General features: G+C 44.0%; 1 long non-coding RNA gene across 1 annotated transcript in view; it reads left to right on the top strand.

Moving 5' to 3' along the window:
* LOC109145104 overlaps positions 1 to 19240 on the top strand; it is a 112579-nt gene that overhangs the window by 67361 nt on the left and 25978 nt on the right. The window contains exons 2-4 of the long non-coding RNA XR_005604004.1: positions 1857 to 2027; positions 2985 to 3100; positions 4596 to 4690. This is a non-coding gene — a long non-coding RNA (uncharacterized LOC109145104). The remainder of the gene's footprint in view (positions 1 to 1856; positions 2028 to 2984; positions 3101 to 4595; positions 4691 to 19240) is intronic.

Raw genomic sequence — 19240 nt, 5'->3', positions numbered from 1 at the left:
ACATAAGGGATGGGTTTTCAGCTGCAGACAGGGAAGAATGTGGAGAGTGTGAAAACAAGATGTACCCTCCTTATTCTTGCTGGTCAGAGGGGAGCAGAGACTCCCACCCGAGTGGGAGGGCAGGCTTGGGCCCCGCACGAACCTTGCGCTTGGGTGATCACGGGTGGCTGGGTTGATAAAGAGGGAGCCAGAGAGATAAATACCTGTATGGAGGAAAATAAGAACAGATAATGGATTGGTCCAAGTCGCAGTATATTTCCTCCTGGTGATGAAAGGCTAAGAGTGAGTTATAGATCTTTCCTCAGATAAGAACAGATATTTCTTCCCAAATCTTTTATCTATAAGATATTGAGATATTATTTTGGTCTGCATTGGTATTAATCTGGCTCTTTGCATTCCCATCCCGGTCTTAAGCAGGTGACAACGTGGTAGGGAACCCAAAGGTTCTGACTGCACCTCCCATGGGTGAGGTGTTGCTTTTCATCGTCGGGAGCTGGGAAGAAAGAGGGAATGTTTATCCAGGTGTCTCAGGTGATGGTGATATGGCTATTTATGCATGACCAGGGTTTAAATCTTGCTTTGTTCAGGTCCTAAACGTACAAGAAGCATTGCTGAAAGTGTTATAAGATCAGTTACTGCTCTGGGATAGAATTAACTTAAAAAAAACCCCAAACATTTACATGTTTGGTTGATATGACAGGTGTGTGCAAGGGCGGGAGACTGTGTGGGGAGAAAAGCGCAGCGTGGTTTTGTCAGCTGGGAAAGATCAGAGCACCAGCTTTGATAGTGAGGGGAAACGGCTTTTAAAATTTTAATTATTTTGTTAACAGTATTATTACTGAGTAAATATTTTGTATAATTTAGTAAATGGCTGCTTCTCACCCCCTTTCCCTGGGGCGGTGGTGGCGAGCCGCGGGGAAGCGGCGGGGACAGCTCCCGCCTGCCCTCACGGAGGTGCCGCCATCTTGAGGAGAGGGCGGAAAGGCTGGGGACAGGTGGGAACACCGAGCCAAGAGGAAAGCACAGGTGGGCTGCGGCCAGACAGCGTTTGAGGCTGTGGGATGAGGGGTTTAGGGATGGGCAGGTGCCATGTCCCAGCGTGAGGGCTGTTCATGGGAGCATGCTGGCAGGGCAAGGGGCCTCCTGTGGTTTTCACCTGCTGCAACTTCAGCCTTTGCTGTTTTGCTTAAACCTCTGCTTTTGGATCTTCAGAGAAACCTTTGCAGTGGTCAGTAAATCCTAATGTTGTGCTTGCTCTGGTTTATGAGATTTCCAGGAGATTTGTCAGTTGGTGGATCAAGCAGCTCTGAGGACACAGGTTTGGGCTGAGGGGGGAGGACTGTACTGTCTCCATCTTGTTAAAATGAGCTTCGGGTTCAGTACATTAACGTGTTAATAAGGAAGCCCTGTGTTCCCACACTGCTCTTAAAGGCATTCTCACACTGCTGACCTGACCCCCGTAATCCTGGCTTTCCTGGAGGAAAAGCTGATCCATCAGGCCTCATGTACCTAAAATGGGATGAAAGGGAGTGATGGGCCTATTTCAATGCTGGTGTTTCTCAGGTACCTCAAGCAACCTTGTTCTTTTTGTATTCCTCGCTTATTTCCCTGGGAAGAGGGGGGGAAAAGAAAAAGGAAAAAAAATCCTCTAGATGTGAGGGCTCAAATCACTGAAGATGAGAAGCAGCAAAAGGAAATAAAGAGGTCAAACGCCTAAGTTAGCTTATGATTAAAAAGAAATTAGTGGGGCTATTTTTAATTTGTTTAAATATATTACTTTCTATTAAAGAGGTCTTTATATTTCACTAAGTATGAGATGAAGTGTGTCACCAGAGGAAAATTTTTTTCCGTTTTAGTATCGTTTCTCTTCAAAAATTAGAAGTCCGATGCCACTGAAGTCACAAATGTGGAGACAGCAGGAATGGCAGCCAATGTGGGACTTTTCCTCTACAATACAGCATGGTCACCTTCCAGTTGGGCTGGTTTGCAGGAATTCAGGGAAGACAACCATAACCTGTGCATAACAGGTATGTCATGGGGAGGTCTGTGGTATCACACAGCCTCCCAATTACTCAGCCTCAGATTGTTGTGCAGCCTTGAGAACCAAACTCTGCGTCTCTGCCCTCAGACCCATCCCAAGGTGTTGGGTCCCAGCTCAAGGCCCTGCTGGGAGCCCTATTGGAGGCTGGAGTGTATCTCATATCTGAATTTAGCTGCCAGATCTTACATCTTTTTTTGTTAAATCTGCTAGACTATGGATATTTTCAGGCTGCAGCTGACAGAAATTAGAAAGGATAGTTGTAAACAAAGTTTTGTAATGCCAGAAGTCTATGACGGAGCTTTTATAATCAGTGCACAAGCTGAACGGTGATCTAACTGTTCCAAGGCTTTCCATGAGACTGCTGGTTTTTTATTTTCTTTCTTTTGTTAAATGAAGTTCCTTGAGAATAAAAACTGCAACTGGGTGAGTCTCTGCAAACCTGTGAGGCTGTGAGGGAAATACAGTTTGAATAAAAATAATAAAACGTTTGGTTAGGAATTTGTTACAAAGCTCCAAAACAATGCAAACACCCTCAGTCTCTTGTTTTGTTCCCAGCTGGAAAGCCAGGCCAGAGTCACTGAACATTTCACCAAGTCTTGCTAACCTTCTGAGCTGAGTTGTGAGAAATTGTTCTTGACATCACATGAGCTGGGCCACAAGGCAGGACTAATGTGATATTTGCTGTCGAAGGTTTCCTAGGAAACATGCTACTTAGAGCACTCAGCCCTCCCTGCCACCCTTCCTGCATCCTTCAGCTTCCCTTGCTCCCACAGGTTTTGCAGGGGGCAGGGATGTCCCCTCTGACCTCCGGACACCGTTGGCACAGACCTCCCCTCTTCCCAGCAGAGCCGAGAGGGGCTGCGGAGATTCTGAAGCTCACCCACCTAATTGCCCTTTTTTCCTCTGATTTCTCTCTTCTTTGTTTTTCCCCAACGCTCTGCAGTGGGAGAAGTGAGAGAAAGTAAGCTACATCCTGCAAGACTGGAGATGGAGAGAAGGAAGTTTGAGCCTTCTCAGTGAACTTAAGCTTTCCTGCCACGGGGGAACTGGTGGAAAAAGGTTAGGAAAATCAGCAGATAACTTACAACTTAACTTGCCACATATTTTGCCAGCAGTTTGCAACGCAGTAGCTGTTATGGTACATAACCTACAAGGGCTTTTCAGCAGAATGGAGTTCCCCAGTTCCTTCCCATAATTTCACCTGGTAGGTGCTGTCCTTGACATCAGCCCCACAAAATGATTCCTGCCATCCAGGCCAAACTTTTCAGCTTGGCCATTTGGAGAGTCCCCATTGCGGATGGGATGAATGGAGTCAGTTCACACATGTTAACCAAATGCAAATCCTTAGATGGAAACTCATGGTCAGCTTTTTCCACTGCTATTTTCAGAACTTCCACAAAAGACCGTGCTGTGATTATATGTATTCATGATATGTATATCATGTATTCAGCTCAAACAATATTTGAATGATGCATTTAGAATTCTTCCTAAAAAAGGACCATGCTTCTGTAAACTACATCATATTTGTAAAAAGAGGGAAAAAATCTAGCTTGCTTTTCCTTTCTTCCTCCCTTTCTTTTTAATATATCATTTCATAAGGCTGTAAGAATTGGTGTTAATGCTACATTACACACAGACACACTTCTATATAATCATATGCATTTGCCTGTATTCCATACATAAACAACCCTATGGAATCCCGACTCTTCATTGTTAAGTTTGTCTCCATATTTTTCAAAGCAAAGCAGCTCTGAGTGTCACACAGTTGCTTTTTTCACTCTTGTTCAGTGGGCTTTGCAGAAAATGCAGCCAAACAAATAATGCATTGGGAGTTTTGTGGGTTGGCTGAGTTTTGGTTTGTTTTCACTCTTTTGGTTTGTTTTGCCATTATTAGATTTTTTGGGGGGGGGGGTGGTTTTGGTTGGTTTTTTGGGGGTTTTTTGGTGGTTGTTGTTGTTGTTTTTAATTTTGTTTTTTTTACCTGGCCATTTATAACTGCCTTGTTCCCCTCTTGTCTCTACCACTGACAAAACACCATTTTTATGACTCTGTCATTAAGTGTCCTTCACATTGCCAATATTGATTTCCCCAACCCCTGGAAGGCCCAGAGTGTCACCTCCACGATGCTCCCTGAAGCCACTGGCTTGGAAAACGGGAGCACTCAGGTTGGAAAGGAGGTGGAAAGGAGATGAGTAGCCCCAAGTCCCTGGGCTGATTCATTTCTCTCCATGGTGCCGTTCCCTTCACCTCCCTACAGGTCTGTGTAGAAGCTGTTTGGCCAACATGCCCCATGGGCCTTTTCTTAGTAAGGAAAGTGCAGGGGGTGGAAAAGAAATTCCATTCTGGATCATTTAGCTCTACCTTCAGTTTCTGGTGGCATCCCAAAGATAGGGGTGGCTTTTGGGCCGGCTTTTTGGCATGCTTTCAGGTTCAGGAGAGCTGCACCTGCTGGGCCCTGCAAAGCCAGTGGGGCGTCACCTGTAAATCTGGGCAGAATTGGGGTCTTTGTGGCCAGAGAAGGAAAATCAGTAACGCTCTTCTCTTTCTGTTCCAGTCTAGAAAAGATCCCTCCAGGTGTGAAGTCTGTGATGTCAGTCAGCTTCAGAGACACAGCACCAGCTTAGCTGAGGATCTGCATGCAAGTCTCAGGTCAGTACCAATCTCTTGGATCAGCATTTTTCACTGTAGAGTTACTCTTTCCTTGCATGGAATTGTGATGGTGGATTTGCAAATCAGCCTCTGCCTGTGAGATACCATCATGAAACCACATTGCTCATAGAGGGCAGAACCTTTCTGCATTATGAGAGGCTACCCAATATGTGAGATTCTGGAGGTCACCCAGACCATTTGTTGTTTTCAGAACACTGTCAGAATGTCAGTCCTCGTGGCACCATGTGTAATATATGTCAGGGGCTCTTGTTAAATCCCAGTGCCAGCTGAGGAAGGGAGGAAAGGAGATACAAAACCACAGCTTGAGTTATTGTTGGAGGCAGGACTCGAACTCGGGATTTCCTGGGCAGATTACCAGCCTTCACTTCTCCCTCAGTTGGTATAATTAGCAGTGTCCTGGATCACTGTTACTCCCATGCAAGCACACATCTGAATGCATTTTTCTTTGAAATTGTCTGTCTTGGGGTCATTTCTGTTGTGCACTTCGGGCTGTTGATGATCTGTTGTCTGCAGTGAAATGCTCACTGGTACACTATAAATCATGAAGAGATGCAAAGGCATCCATTTGCTACTACTGATTCAGTCTCTCTGGATTTCTAGAATGGGCTACCTGTAAAACTTCGGGAGCCAAGTCTTGGAAAAACCCCAATCCTTTGCGGCTCTTTAATTTTTTTTTGTTTTTGGCTGCTAGCCATGCAGACGGATGTCTTACATCCTTGAGATGAACCTAGTGCAGTCCTTATTGACCTAGCAAGCCATTTTTTCCCTGATGACAAGCTGGGATCACATTTTGTAATGACTGCTGCAAGATTGTCTTGTTAGGGAAAGGGCTAAGGTGGGATCGTCTTTAATGACAATGAAAGCACCTCATAAAACCTGATTCTTCGGTTTTACAGGCATGGCTGTAAGAATTTTAGCCAATGCAGACTTAGTAAATCAGTCAGTCAAAAATTATATCAGTTGAAGTATAATGTTCATGGCAGTCCAAAAACCTGAACGTGTAGGTGATTTGGAGGGCATTTTGTTAACTCTTTAATTGGTCGTTTGCGTGCTTGCGGCACTAGCTGATCGCCTGTAGGTCAGAGTAGTCCTAGAGCTTAGGTAAATGTGTATTGTTATATGTCACATTTTCATACGGCTTCTTTGCACAGGTTGGTAAAAATGATTGCTGCATAATTAAAATTAAGACAAGGTGGGAAAAGTGATTCAATTAAACCCCTGAAGCCATTGCACAAATTATCTGAAGTACCAAAAACTAATGAATAGTTAAAACTAGTTTTATCTTTCTACTCTTCATTCCTGGATCCTGAGGGTATCAAAATGGCTGAAGTCTCTCTGAAAGTTCTCAGAGGTGAGTTTTTGGGTGGGCAGTGCAAGTATGAGTCAGCACAGAGGAATCCAGGCCTTTTAAAATACCAGCACACAGAAACTTTGTTACCTACTTGTTTTGAATTGAAAATAACCAGACCTTACGCACAAGAGACCTTTTGGTTTCTCTACCAGCCCAGAATTATTTTGAAAACATCTGCAATATTTCACTCTGTATGCTGCAGGTATTATATACCAGGGAGGGTGATGACAGTAAAAATAAATGAGATATGTTGTAACCAAAACATCCCAAGTTTTACATCATACATTTCACAAGCCTAGCAAGCATCCTGTGCTTTGACTTGAAGGCTGAAGGCATGTGGTAGTTTTACAAATGTCTATTAGTATTAACAAATATGTTCCATTATTAGACAGTGTGCCACTGCCCCAACCTCCCAGTGCAAGAGGTGAGTTAATATGGCTTATAAAATGTAAGAGTGCTGCAGGCACAAACTATGGAAATCAGAGCCCTGGCTAAGCAGGAGGTCTCATTACATTTTGTGGGACAACTTACTAGAGGCCTGAACATGAGCATAAAAGCTGCCTCCCAGCTAAGGCTTTTTATGGTTCCCGTCCTTTCCCAGAGCAATACAGCTCTAGGAGATTTAGAGCAGCAAGGTGTGCACCTTTGGATGCTGGCAGTGTGCTGATTCTGACCAGGTTTGAAGTGACAGAATTGAGATGGGTATGTTTGCACTGTGCCTTTGCTTTTTAACAGAATCGTTGGAGGCTGAAAGTAGCAGGGCACGGAGGAGTTGTGCTCTTGTTGCTTTTTGGGTTTGTCTTTAGTTTTTTTTTTGTTCTTCTTGCATGGCTCTGTGCTGGTAGCTTCAAACCCCCATTTCTTGGAAACAAGAGTGTTTCTTGGTCAGGTTTGACAAGACTGTGAGTGTTTGCGTACGCACATGAAGACCCAGTATGTTGAAACTGTATAAAACAGTGCATCTTTCAAGGAAGTAAAAAAGTCTGGTTGCTCTTCATTAGAACAGATACTGCCCTGCAAGATCTCAAAATATGGCTTAGGAGGGACTGTAGTCAGCCATCCAAGTGGAAATGTCTGTAGACGTTTCCCCTAGCAGGGATGGTGTGGATGCATAGAAGAGAAACACAGTGCCTTTTTATGCTTCCACCTCTCTGGAAGTGATTCTCACCCTGCGTTTGAAACAGTTAAAAACCCTCTTCTGATACTTAACCAAACTTAATCAGAAACCTTAAATAGGAACTAATTTACTGTCACAGGTAGAGTGCTCATCTTAGTACTAACTTTGTCGATCCAAAAAAAAAAATCCCTGCTGAGGACCGGGGTGATTCAGGGAATAGTAGGTTATGAAAACATGATGATGTCAACTCACTAGATGAGTCTTTCATTAACGGGTAAAGCTTCTGTAGGTAGAAAAAAGAAACCTTCTTAAAGATTTCTGTGGCTCAAGACCCCAAGAGATGAGGAGAGCAGAGAAAAAGGAGAAAACTGAAGCACAGGAGGTGTTCAAATCACATGAGCTCTCTGCTTTCTCATGCTTCATAGTGGAAAAGCAAACAGCCGAACATTGTCAGGAGTGTCCTAAAAAGCCAAAATGTGAGTGGACAAGTTGCAGTCTCCCCCCAAAACATTTTCTTCAGTCTTTTTTTGATGTGTGTTCAGCCTAGACTGCTGGTAATCAGAGACAAAATTTCCACTACCTGTGATTCAAGAAAAACACTGCTTATGCCATTAAACAGAGTGATTTTCTGTAGCCTTTTCTGTATGGTCTTGGCTTGAGACCACCCAAATGCCAGGTGAAGTAGTGCTTGGGACGAGTCGAGGTTTTCCTTATGCTCCAAGGCATGAGCAACAGACTGTAGTTGATTTCATAAATGCAGACTGATATTTTTAGGAGGCTACCAACAAAAACCAGGTTATGGGATGGGCTGTTGTGGATTGCATCAAGAGAGTGCTGAAATTCCTGCCCTGCATATAGGAATGTGGAAATGACCCAAGAGTGTTTGGGATGCCTTTGTGGATTTTGTGTATGTATATAGCATAGTGTAATGTTTACGGAGATGTATATGGCAGAACCATGCAGGACTAATATGAGACATAAATGTTGTTAAAAGACATTATGTGACACACTCACAATTTTTCCTCTGTGTGCAAAGAGTGAGTCAAGGTCATGGCACCAAATTCATCTTTCAAAAGTGCCTCATTTCACTGACTATGGAAGGCTTGGACCGCTGGCCTGTATTTACTATAAAAATACATGTTTTAAGCTATTAAAAAAGCGTTCAGCAATATTTCGATCTGTTAATATGGACCTTTTCAAAGAAAAAATGCAAGCTTTGCCACCAGCCAGGTCCATTCCCGTGTCAGACCCTGCAAATAGCAAGTGTATGGAAAAAGTTTAAAACTTGGATTGAGGAATGCAGCCAGGGTTGCTGGTGCAGGAGCCAGGAGCACAACCCCTGCCTGCTGGGCTTTGTGGAGAAGACCTACACTATCAAAGCTCTGGAAGGTAAAGGAATGCATGAGGGCTTTGAAGAAATTCTTTTAAAAGCCTCTGGAATTACAAAGACAGTGAGAAAGGCTTTCCACAGACTTCCTGGAAATGCCATGTCACTGGTGGGTTCCCCTGGGAACTGAAGGAGGCAGCAGGAAGCTGGTAATGGCCTATTAAATTTGATAGGACTTGCTTTGGTGGTGGGTGGTGGGACCGCAGCATTTCCATGTGTTTTCACTAGTGAGCAGCAGAAGGATGTGCACATTGTGCTTCCTTTGGGGTACATTTTCCATGTTTTTAATACATGAGACAAACCTCATTTCCAGTGAGTCTGGGGTCCCACCATCCTCATGTTATCTCAGTAAGCACAGCCCTTGCTCAATAAATCCATGTGCAGGGACCAAAACGTTAGACTGCTTGAGGAAACAGTTCTTGGATCAGCCCAAAAAAGGGGCAGGGATACGAGATAGCCCTTTGGCAGTAGGGTTGCCCAGGGATACATCTAGAAGGGAAGGTCTGCTTTGGCACGGATAGAGCCATTACAGTGATGCCTTTCCAAGAGGATAATGTTCTTTGGGTGTTCCCCCCCTTCTCCTGGCTTATATGTAAGATGACAACAAGGCTGAAAAGACCCTGCTGGGTGCTCAGAAAGGGACAAAGTTAGTAATGGCCAGTGTGCAAAGAAAGATTAGACATGAATAGAATTGGATTGATTGCCTTAGACAACTTCATGGCTTTCCTTTCCTCCCTAAAATTTTTTTTGTGGGTTCTTTTTTAGTAAAATAAATCACAGCTCATGAGAGCGCTGTGCAAATATGTCAGAGTATTTTTGGTGGCTCACAATTAGCCTTGATAACCCAAAGGATGGAGGCTGGCATATGCCATGGGAGGAGTCAGGGATATTGTGCATCTTTGTGTCTGTGGATATGTGACAGATTTCTTCAGTCAGATGCAGGCCAGGCCGAATTTAGCCACCTTGGCCTGGATATTATCCCTGTGGCTAAAATTGCCAGATCATTTACCCTGGAAATTATTGCAGTGGTGCACTGCCAAATGCACAGTTGTATTGTTCCTTTGCTTCATGCTGTTGGGTGTTAAATGTACCTCTGAGCCTTAAGCAAGTCTTGATTGAGTGTTTTTTGTTTACAAGAAATTATGGAGGGGGAGAGGAATCTTTCAGTGTTCTTTCAGGATCTACCAAAACCTTTGTCATGTACTTCTAGCTTAGGTAGTTATGACTTAAAGGGTGAGAAGGAAATAAAAGGGCTTGTGTAAGAGTTCAGATGATGGATCACTTGAATTTATAGTGGGAAATCTGCCTTAGCGATGGCTGGAGTGAGAGCCAGAAAATTTTAGGATTTTCTATGCACAACCAGAGATCAATGACTAACCCAAGTTTGTGAGCCATAAAATGAGCAGGCATTTTAGACTTTAGGTAGGTGCTGACAGTAAATCTCCTGATGATGCGGAGATGAAGGTTCTCCTGTCCCTGTCTACAACAACAGCTGTTTGCTTGGAAATATGTCCAGAGAGACTTTGCTATGCTAAAACCCCCTGTCTTGTGCCCTTGGAGTGCTGAGATCATCCGGGCTGGGAATTGTGGGAGTCCCTTTTTAGAACATGAACATGTTCAGGTATCCCTAAAGAGCAGCCATTTGGGGCACCACATCTTCTGGAGAGCTGTCAGGATCTGTATGCTTTAGAGGCATCCCAAGCTGGGGAGGAGATGTTTGTTTTCCAATTAGCTTTTGTCTAAGGAATAGAACTAGAAGAAGGAACCCTCCATTAGGAAAATGACTGTAAATGATAAATTCTCCACTGTTGTTCCCAAAGCAGAGAGATTCATTCTATTAGGGTCACCCATTCTGCAACAGAACTTTTCTTTCAATTTCACAAGGAGATTGTCTCCATGGGGAAAGGTTCATCTCTCCATGCAGTCATCCTTTTGGGTAGGATGAGGAAAGCAATTGCAAGGATTAAAGAGGAGCAGCTCTCCCAGAGGAAGCTGGCTGGCAGCCCTCTCTGGGAACCAGCACTGCCTACCAGGGAGAAGCTCTCTTCTCCTCCTTACAGCCCACACATTTCACTGTGCACTTGCAAGGCAAAGGTGAGCATGATACAAACCTACATCTCGGTCAATAAAACCTCAACACAGAGAAGAAATATTATGTCCTTCCTTATTTGTTACACAGAAGAGAACAGTGGCATGCTGGCACCAAGAGACACAGGTTTTTTTTTTTGGTTTTTTTTACTTTTTTTTTTGACTTGCACTGCCATTTTTCCTCTGTGGAAAGAGGGAGACATTCTGGCTCTAGTTGCATCTGTTTTCACTATTGCCAAGAAGAAAACTTCCATTTGCCAACTGAACTTAAGGTCCAAGGACCAGCTCAGTTTCCTTCAATAACTTCTGGATCTTTCTCGCTTGATCATCTCTTGTCATGATGAGCATGACAAGGAAACCAGGAAGGGCAGTCCAGCTTTCCAAAGCAAAAGGCTCTTTCCTGAAGTTCTCACTAATTTGGGTCAAGGTTTATTACCCAGTTGAATTACAGACATACACGGCTCTAGATGCCTGCTCTGTTGTCTGCTGCCTGCTCCTGAAGCCTGAAAGTCTCTCTGTTAAGAGCTTGCAAACCAGAATAATCCCACTGCTGTCTTGCATGGATTCAGCCTTGTCTCATGGGAGTGGACAGCCAGAGTGCACGTTCCTAGTCTGTTTGAAATGCTGCAAATGATTCCTGAAATGCAATATTCTTTTCACTCCACCTTCTTCCATTTCCCAGCACAACAGCACTTCTCTAGCCTCCTTTTCCTCTCCATCTGGCACTTGCCTCCTTCTTTCCCTGCAGCCCACAAACGTTTTCTGCTCTCTGAGCTGCTGCCCTGGTCCCCGGATGCTGTTGGATAAACAGGGGCTAATCTTGGAGATCCTGGAAACCGTGGTTTCCCTCAGAGCACTGTGGTGAGGTCCCCTCTGGCAGCAAGGCCCCACTCCCCATCTTCCCCTTTCCCCTCTTCTCCTGCATCCGCAGTGAGTCCTGGGCATGGGAGCCAGAGAGGTCCCCGCTGAGCGAAGATCATCAGATGCAGTTAAAAATGAAAACTGTGATGGATCAGATGGATTAGACAAAAGATGGATTGATTGTTCTTTTTTACTTGAGTAGCTTGAATTTTTAATAGTTTTAAGAATTTTTAGTAGTTGTTTTTGTTTCATCTTGGCTGGCTAAAGGTGAATATCTGCAATTTTAGCAATACTACTTTGTTCTGACTGGACACTTGGTACGTTTTATTTATGGAGTGAAATACTGTAAACACCCTTCCAGCCCAAATATGAGTGTTCTTTCTAAAAATTTCTTTCTAGGAATGAACACCCCCATAACAGTAATTGCTGAACTGTTTGCAGTAGACAAACACAAAAGGACTGTAAATGCAGCCAGAGATCAAAATCAGAAGAAAGATCCTCAAAAATGTTTGGCACTGCTTGCTCACCTTTGGAATATGCGTCTTGTTCCTCTTCTTAAAATATTTTATTTTTTTTAGTATAGCTGGGTGAGCTGGTATTTCTTCTGCTCAAGCTGTCTCCAAACTTATATTTCCAACAGTGGCAGCAGATTACGAGACGATACTTATAGAAATGACATTATATCTTTCTTTAAAATACCCATCCTGAAAGGCAAAATCTGGAGAAATTACAGGACTAAGAGGCCTCCTTTGAGAGGCAGAAACTATTTTAACTTGTTATTTTTAGAGCTCTGCAAATCACATAATTTTTCTCTTCACTGGCAATTCAAAAAAAAAAATTGGAAATTGTAATAAGTTTAAAAAAAAAATCCTTTGCAACTTTTTTCTATAAAATGGAAAGTTGAAATATGTCATTTGTGGGCAAATGAGATGCTTCACTTTAATTTCACCATTTTTATTTTAGTTCCTTTTCTTAGATAAAAAAAAATTAGACACAGAATGGTTTGTTTTGAGCTGACTGCTCATGTGGATGGGATGGGGGTTCTTGGCCAGGACACCTGTCTTGGAGCAGAAACAGTGACATGGACAACTGTGTCCTTAGTTGGCTGATCCATTGTGAATGTTCCTGTGGGTCTGTGGACCTTGCTTCCTCCTCCACCATGCACCACAAAGATTAAACAAAGAGGTTTGATCTGGGGTATTTCTGAGGAATAATGCTGATACCTCCTGTGATTGTGGGCATTATCCTTGAATTAGCCTTGTAAGTCGCTTTCTAGGGATGGGAAGTGCTGGGTGGGGAGCCCCACCATGCCCTGGGAGAGGTTGGATTGCCTGCCTGTGGAACACCTGTGCCTACGGAGCATCCATGCTGGGATGCCCGCCGGTGTGTGGGTGAGTCACGGGAGCTGTTTGCAGTGAGGAGATGGGGCTGTAATCGGAGCAAGGGGCTCTGAAACTTTCTGGCATTAAGGAAGGTCGAGCACTGATTTTGTTTTAATGGGGGGGATCTTGAAGAGGGGCCTGACTGGTAACAATCGGCCACTAAAATATGATGGGGTAGGAAGAGGTGAGTGCAAAAAAGGGGTAGCAGTAGCAAAATAAACATCAGCAGCAAGAGAGGGTTTGAGGCAATAAATTAAGATACTTACATTTGGAAGCAAGTGGGGCAGGAGATCTGGGGAGGGTTGGATGATTGATATGATATTCTGAGAGATGAATTACGGTGTTTGAGTGTCTTAGGAGCAACCAGGTGACTGGATTCCCACAGGATCTCACACAGAGAGATCACACTCGTGATCTCACACTCGTGATCTCACACTCGTAGGACAGTGTCAGAGAGCACCTTCACTTGCAAGACACTGCTCACAAGCAGATGTCCCAGGATATGCAGTCTTGAGCCCTTTCCAGCTTGGGAAAGAACCACTTCAATATTCATTGTGGATAAAAACCAGTAATGCTTCTATTTCCTTTCTCTGTTCCTCTTTTTTAATGCGAAAAGATCTCAGTAGAAGAAACTTGTTTTTCTGAGATCTCACTTCCAAAACTTCTTCCTCAGAGTGATTCAACCTACAGTTTTAGAGTTTTTGTTTAATTACATTTTTAAACTTCCCTCCCTTAATTACTCCTGGTTTTTTTTATTAACACCTAAATATGCTACTATTTGGGGCACAAACAGACAGAGATTACAATTAACAGAATAATTACACTCTTTTTGTCAGTGTAACCTCATGGTACAGAAAGTATTACAAATCCATTTTAAAACATATTAAATGTTCATATTAATGAGGATAATAGAGAACAAGTACCAGCAAACTAAATATTGTTAATGATTTTGAGCTATTAAATTCATTACCATTTCCTTTCATAATAAAGTGGTTAGTTGCTAATTAGACCTTTTTTAACTCATCATTATTGAATTCATTACATTGTGTGCAGTTAACCCTTAAAGATCTGCCTGGGTTTACAGATGCAATTAAAAAATAATTTCAACAGCATCTGAAGCTGAGATGCCATTCTCAGACCCGCTTGTATTTTTGACAGTAGCTCCATGTACTTTTCTCCTGGTACATTTTCTTGACACATCATGCCTAGCAGCTTCTCAGCTGTCACAGCAGCTCCAGCAACACATACGATGGAAACATGCTGTATTCATTTCATTTAATAGCGTTTAATGTTAAAGCTAAAGTAGAACCCACTTGTTTGGCCAGGGAAAAAACATCCCTCAGTGCGCTAAATGGTTGACGTCAACGAGCTGCTCTTCTCCAAGTTAAATCTGCTCGGAGTTGGGATGAGGTACCTTTTCCTCCTACAGGGTATCCTACAGGATACGCTTGTGCCTATCTGGGTATCTGGTCTTTCTCTCCAACCCTAGATGGAAATCTCATCCCTGCCAGAGTTCGTGTCAAAAACCCTCTTTGATTGCAAGGCATCCCTGCACTCATTTTTGGCAGCTCTGAGGGTTTGCTCCACTCCTGGGAACGGGGTGAGTGTCACCGTGCCTGTGTCTCATGCCACCGATCTGATTCCTGGAGAGGGCACTCCTGGGGACTGAATCAAAGGGCTGCTTTGCTTCTCCTTCTTCCTCCTGTCCTCACTCATTCAAAGGAGGGAGAGAACAGAGCCTCCATCTCTTAACTTCTTTCTTTTTCACTGTGCATGTTTTTTTGCTTTTCAAAAAAACCCAAACCACAAATAACACCCTCCTCCCCTCCCAAACAGTTTAAAGTTATAGGTACTTAAATAATGCTGGGACTAATGGGCAGCACTCCGTGGTTTGCCTGGTTGTGGCACAGCAACATGGCAGGACAGGGGCAGTAGTGTCTGGTTGGAAAATGCCATTTCTGGAGCAGCTCTGCTGTGGCAGCAGGGCTGTTGCAGCGCCAGCAGGCAGGCGTGCGCTGCTCACGTTACTCACTGCAAGCAACCCCACCAAGGAACAGTTTTACTTGGGTAGGAAAGGCTTGGTGACACTTATTGCTGCTGTGCTCGATGGCTGGAAGCTGGGCTGACGGATACCCTGCAAGTCCAGGAGATAACAGATCAGCTCTGGAGAGGCTCTGGCTGCCCTCCTGTCTGGGCGTGGTGAGATGTGGGGGTACAGCTGTGGGCCCCATTCCTGCTCCCCAGTATATACTCACAACAACACCATGGATCTGTAACCTCTGTTTTATGTAAAAGCAGCTCCCTTTCACCTGTGAACAGCGAGGGTATAAATGTGCCTCACCAATCATATTGGACTATTGTATTATACAGTCTATTGAATGTTTTTGGCAGGCACGAGCCCCTGTGCTACTGTGTCCTTATTTTATTATTGTTTTGAGGGTAGAGCTGTGTGATTATCCATTCTTGCTTCAGGCATAGCAAGCCATCTGGAATGCTTATTAAACCCACAGGCAGATCAGAAGGATATAACTCTGATGATGTACATGTACATGGGCTGTACTACATCATCAGAGCATTGCTCCTCTGATGATGTAGTACACATTAGTGGGCCTAGATAATGGATTAGAACTAGCAGAGTGAAAGTTAGACTTTTTGAAGGATGGATATGGTGAGGTTTTTTTCTCCCTCTGGGTAACTGCTGGCATAAGATGTGGAAAGGAAAATTTAAAAGTGAGCCAAGGAGGCTTCAAAACTTGTAAGTGCTTAGCTTGTCAATGGGGAGGGACAAGTGGTGATTAAGAGGCTTAAGGAGACAGCTTTGAAACCCTGAATCATTGCGAAGAGGTCATATGTACTTGTCTGCTCGAGTGAAAAGGGACATGGAATGTGTCCAGGAAAATGCTGCTTTTCTGATCCTCCTTTGGTTGGTCACCAGGGTTGGTTTTGGGCAGGACTTTGGCTTTTCCTCATCCTCCAGTCCCGCAGCAAAAAACCCAACACCCTGTGTTATGACACACAGAAGTAGTTCTTCAGCAGTTTCCAAATTTATGCTCATCACATATTTGCAAGTACTATTCAGAAATAAGCTTTTCAAATGAACGAGGGATCTGATCAGCTTTCAAACTAGCCATGTGTCTTCTTTTCTGAGTATGAAAAGAAAATCAACATCAGTAAAAAAGAAAAACAATCTGGGCACTACGTATGGGCTGTAGGTGAAGGAGGAAATAACTATTTGCATCTCTGTGGAGTTCTAAATATAATTTCTGTTTCTCTTTGTTCATAACCCTTTTTGCAATGCTTTTCCAAGGTAGCTGATATTTGTCTAATCATGGGAAAGGTGTTTCGTGTCTAAACAAAACCTTTTCCTGTGAAAGCTGGGAAGGTTCATAAAAGTTAGGTCATTCAGTTGGGAAGCTGAATGTGTGCTATGCAATTTAGATAACAAATTGCACACTTTAAATATCAAACTGTAAATATCAAGTACTCAAAAGAATATTGACATTTTTGAGCAATTCTAAAGAGTAACAGAACTTTCAAAGAGGAGCCGTACATAGTGAACATATGCTCTAAAAATCATAGCTGTAAAGTAAGGCAAATGCCTGTTTTAACAATGGCAAATAGCAAGTGGGGAAAGGGATGGGTCACACTTTATTAATGCTCAGAGTGTCTCAGGTCTGTCAACACCCTCACCTGCATGGCTGAGGGAAGGGTGCAGCGTGAGCAGGAGGTGCACATTTGTCAAAGCACCACTTCGTGATTTTGGGTGCAGAATAGCAACACTTGAGTAAGTGCTTTGCCAAAACCTTTATTTTAGGGTGACTGTGTGGCTTTCCAGTTTGATGGTGACCAGGTTATCTTTGAGGTGTAAAGAAGGGTTAGTAAAAATTCCCAGTTAGAATTGGAGTTCATAATTTACATGACTGTCAACAGATAGTTTCCCATTTGATAGTTTTTGAGGTTTTCTTGGTGAAGAACCACAGTGAACCCCAGTTTGTGACCATTATGTGCTTCTCTTTACTGGGGTTTGCTGGCCACAAGGAGAGTTTGTTTTCTCTTTCTGAGCAAGTATCTAGAGAAGTTTCTGTTTCGTTCCTGTGCAAAATAGAAGGAAGCTTGGAGAACTCCTTCCTCTCACTGCAAATTAAATGGCCCCTTTTTGAATAGTCCATGCTAGCACAGCTCCTGGGTAGCAATTTTGGCAGGAGGAGTGTGTGTGGGTGTCTGTGTGTGTGTATTGATTCCCAGATTTGCACCTCTCTCAGTGTAGCATCCAGCTTTTGCCCTTTTTCAAGCCTTCCTTCTGTTCTTTCCCTGGGTGCCTTACCATGTTTTTGCTCACAGGAACACCTTCCTTCTCTCCGCCATGAGTTACCCTCTGTCCTCTGGAGTCTCCATCCTTGCATCCCACTGCAGAGCTGCTGCAAAGCCATGTCCCCCACTCACCTTCCCGTGCCAGTTTGCTTCTTTCCCTGCCACCACTTTGTCCCCAGCTCCAGTTCGCTGGGGAAGGAGATGACAAACTGTCACTTTCTCAAACACCCTCTCCTCCACCGACTACTCTTAAAGAGGCAGTGGGATAAATGAAATTCAGCATTCAAAAGGCTCAACTCCTCCAGAAAATATTCCACCCACAAGTGGGGAGCTTCAAAATCCATTCCTAGCAGTTAATGCTCCATCCTAAATGACACAGCTTTTCAGTAGTGACATGTGCATTGATCTGCATTACAAAAATAAGAGAAATAGCACTTCTTTTCAGCAGCAGATAATTACCAGCATACATCAGGTTCCCTCCTGCTGATACCCACAGGGTGGAGGGGATGCGGCCAGCTCGCACGTTCAGCCAGATAAATGATATTGATTGGGATTTGTGTGGAGCCTCGGCACACCCCTCCTGGCTGGTGTGATTAGCCACGGGGGGACATTCGCTCCAGTTACAGGATTTCACCCCAGTCATGTCTGCCACGCAAAGGTGCTGGTTAGGCACGACCAAGCTGGGAGCTGAGAGCTTCTCCAGGCCTTAGCAGAAAAGCTCAGAGCAAGGTGGCTGTGAGCCAGGTGGAGGAGCTGGATGAGCTGTGGGACAGATGTGTAAGAAGCCCTCCCAGCTCCGTCAGTGGGGCGCAGCCACCCCGGCAAAAGCACAGAACTCCCCTCTCTCCCTTGCCTGCTGCCCGTTTGCAGCTGTGGGAGGTAATTCCCAATAGCCAACTGCTGATTTTTGCAGTCTACACGATGAAACAGCGTGCTCCACTGGGGCCAGGGTCTGCCTGAGGTGTTTGAAAAGTCCCCCTCTCTGGGGTATGGCTCTGATGAGCAGCCGCTGCTCCATGCAGGTGAATTCAGCTTTGCAGGAGCTTCTGAGCTCCTCTGCAATGAACCCCCCTTGGGCAGGAGGCACTTCAAATATCTGTGAGGGAAGGGGTGCCACTCACCAGCCACCAAATGCCTGCACTGCCCTCAGGCAGGACGAGGGCCTTTACTTGACTCACCTCTCTTCGGGGCAGATGTCTAAAAAATCACTGCTGTCGTTTTTCTGGCTGAGCCATCAGTACACAGAAACACCTTCGTTTTCACAGGAGTGCTGGAAAAGCTGCAGCTAGCAGGGAAAGGGGCTGCTGCTGCCTATGTGGGACTTCTCCATTTCTCACTTCATAGTCTGTCGTACTTTAGAGGCAAATAAAGCCCATTGGCAACGGGACTGAAAGTGCTCTCTGGGTCTAAGCACACTCCAGTGTTTTAGCTCCACTGAATTTCCTCTCATCAGTGAATGCAATCTGCCGTGAGAAAGTTTTACTGTCTCTGAGTCCTTGTGAAAACATTCTTAGATAATTGAGACATTCCCAAACAATTAAGATAACCAGATGTGTCTGTTATTTGTAATTACCTGAACATGAATTCTTTCTTCAAGAATAGTTCCATTTTTTTGTGCTTTTTGAATTACTCCAGATAATGGATATGAAGATTAACTCCTGAAAAGTAATCTGTGGTTTGTACCCAGTATGTCTCATTCTGATGCAAAATCACCTCCTCCCAGGATTAAGTGCTGGGGCTGAAACAATATGTGAAATGAACTTTCCAGTTCTGCTATACTTGTGATCCCCAGCCTGCTATGCCCTTGCAGGTGACAACATGGGGTGAACTTGGAGGCTTGAAGTCTATGAACATCCCATGAAGAAGATGGTACAATGATTTCTTCAAGCAGGGAAAATTGCTGAAGGCTCAAAAGTGGTTTCACAAACCACTTCGTTAAGTAGCACAGTTTGAATAAAAGGGCTTTTGCATATGCTGCATTTGCACCTAGAGCTTCTCCAGCATTTTCATTTTACAAAGCACCTGGCTTTTG

This window comes from Corvus cornix, chromosome 3 (assembly GCF_000738735.6).
Source record: "Corvus cornix cornix isolate S_Up_H32 chromosome 3, ASM73873v5, whole genome shotgun sequence".
Lineage (NCBI taxonomy): Eukaryota > Metazoa > Chordata > Aves > Passeriformes > Corvidae > Corvus > Corvus cornix.
Note: the sequence above shows the minus strand (reverse complement) of the source record. Positions and strands in the feature narration are given on the sequence as shown.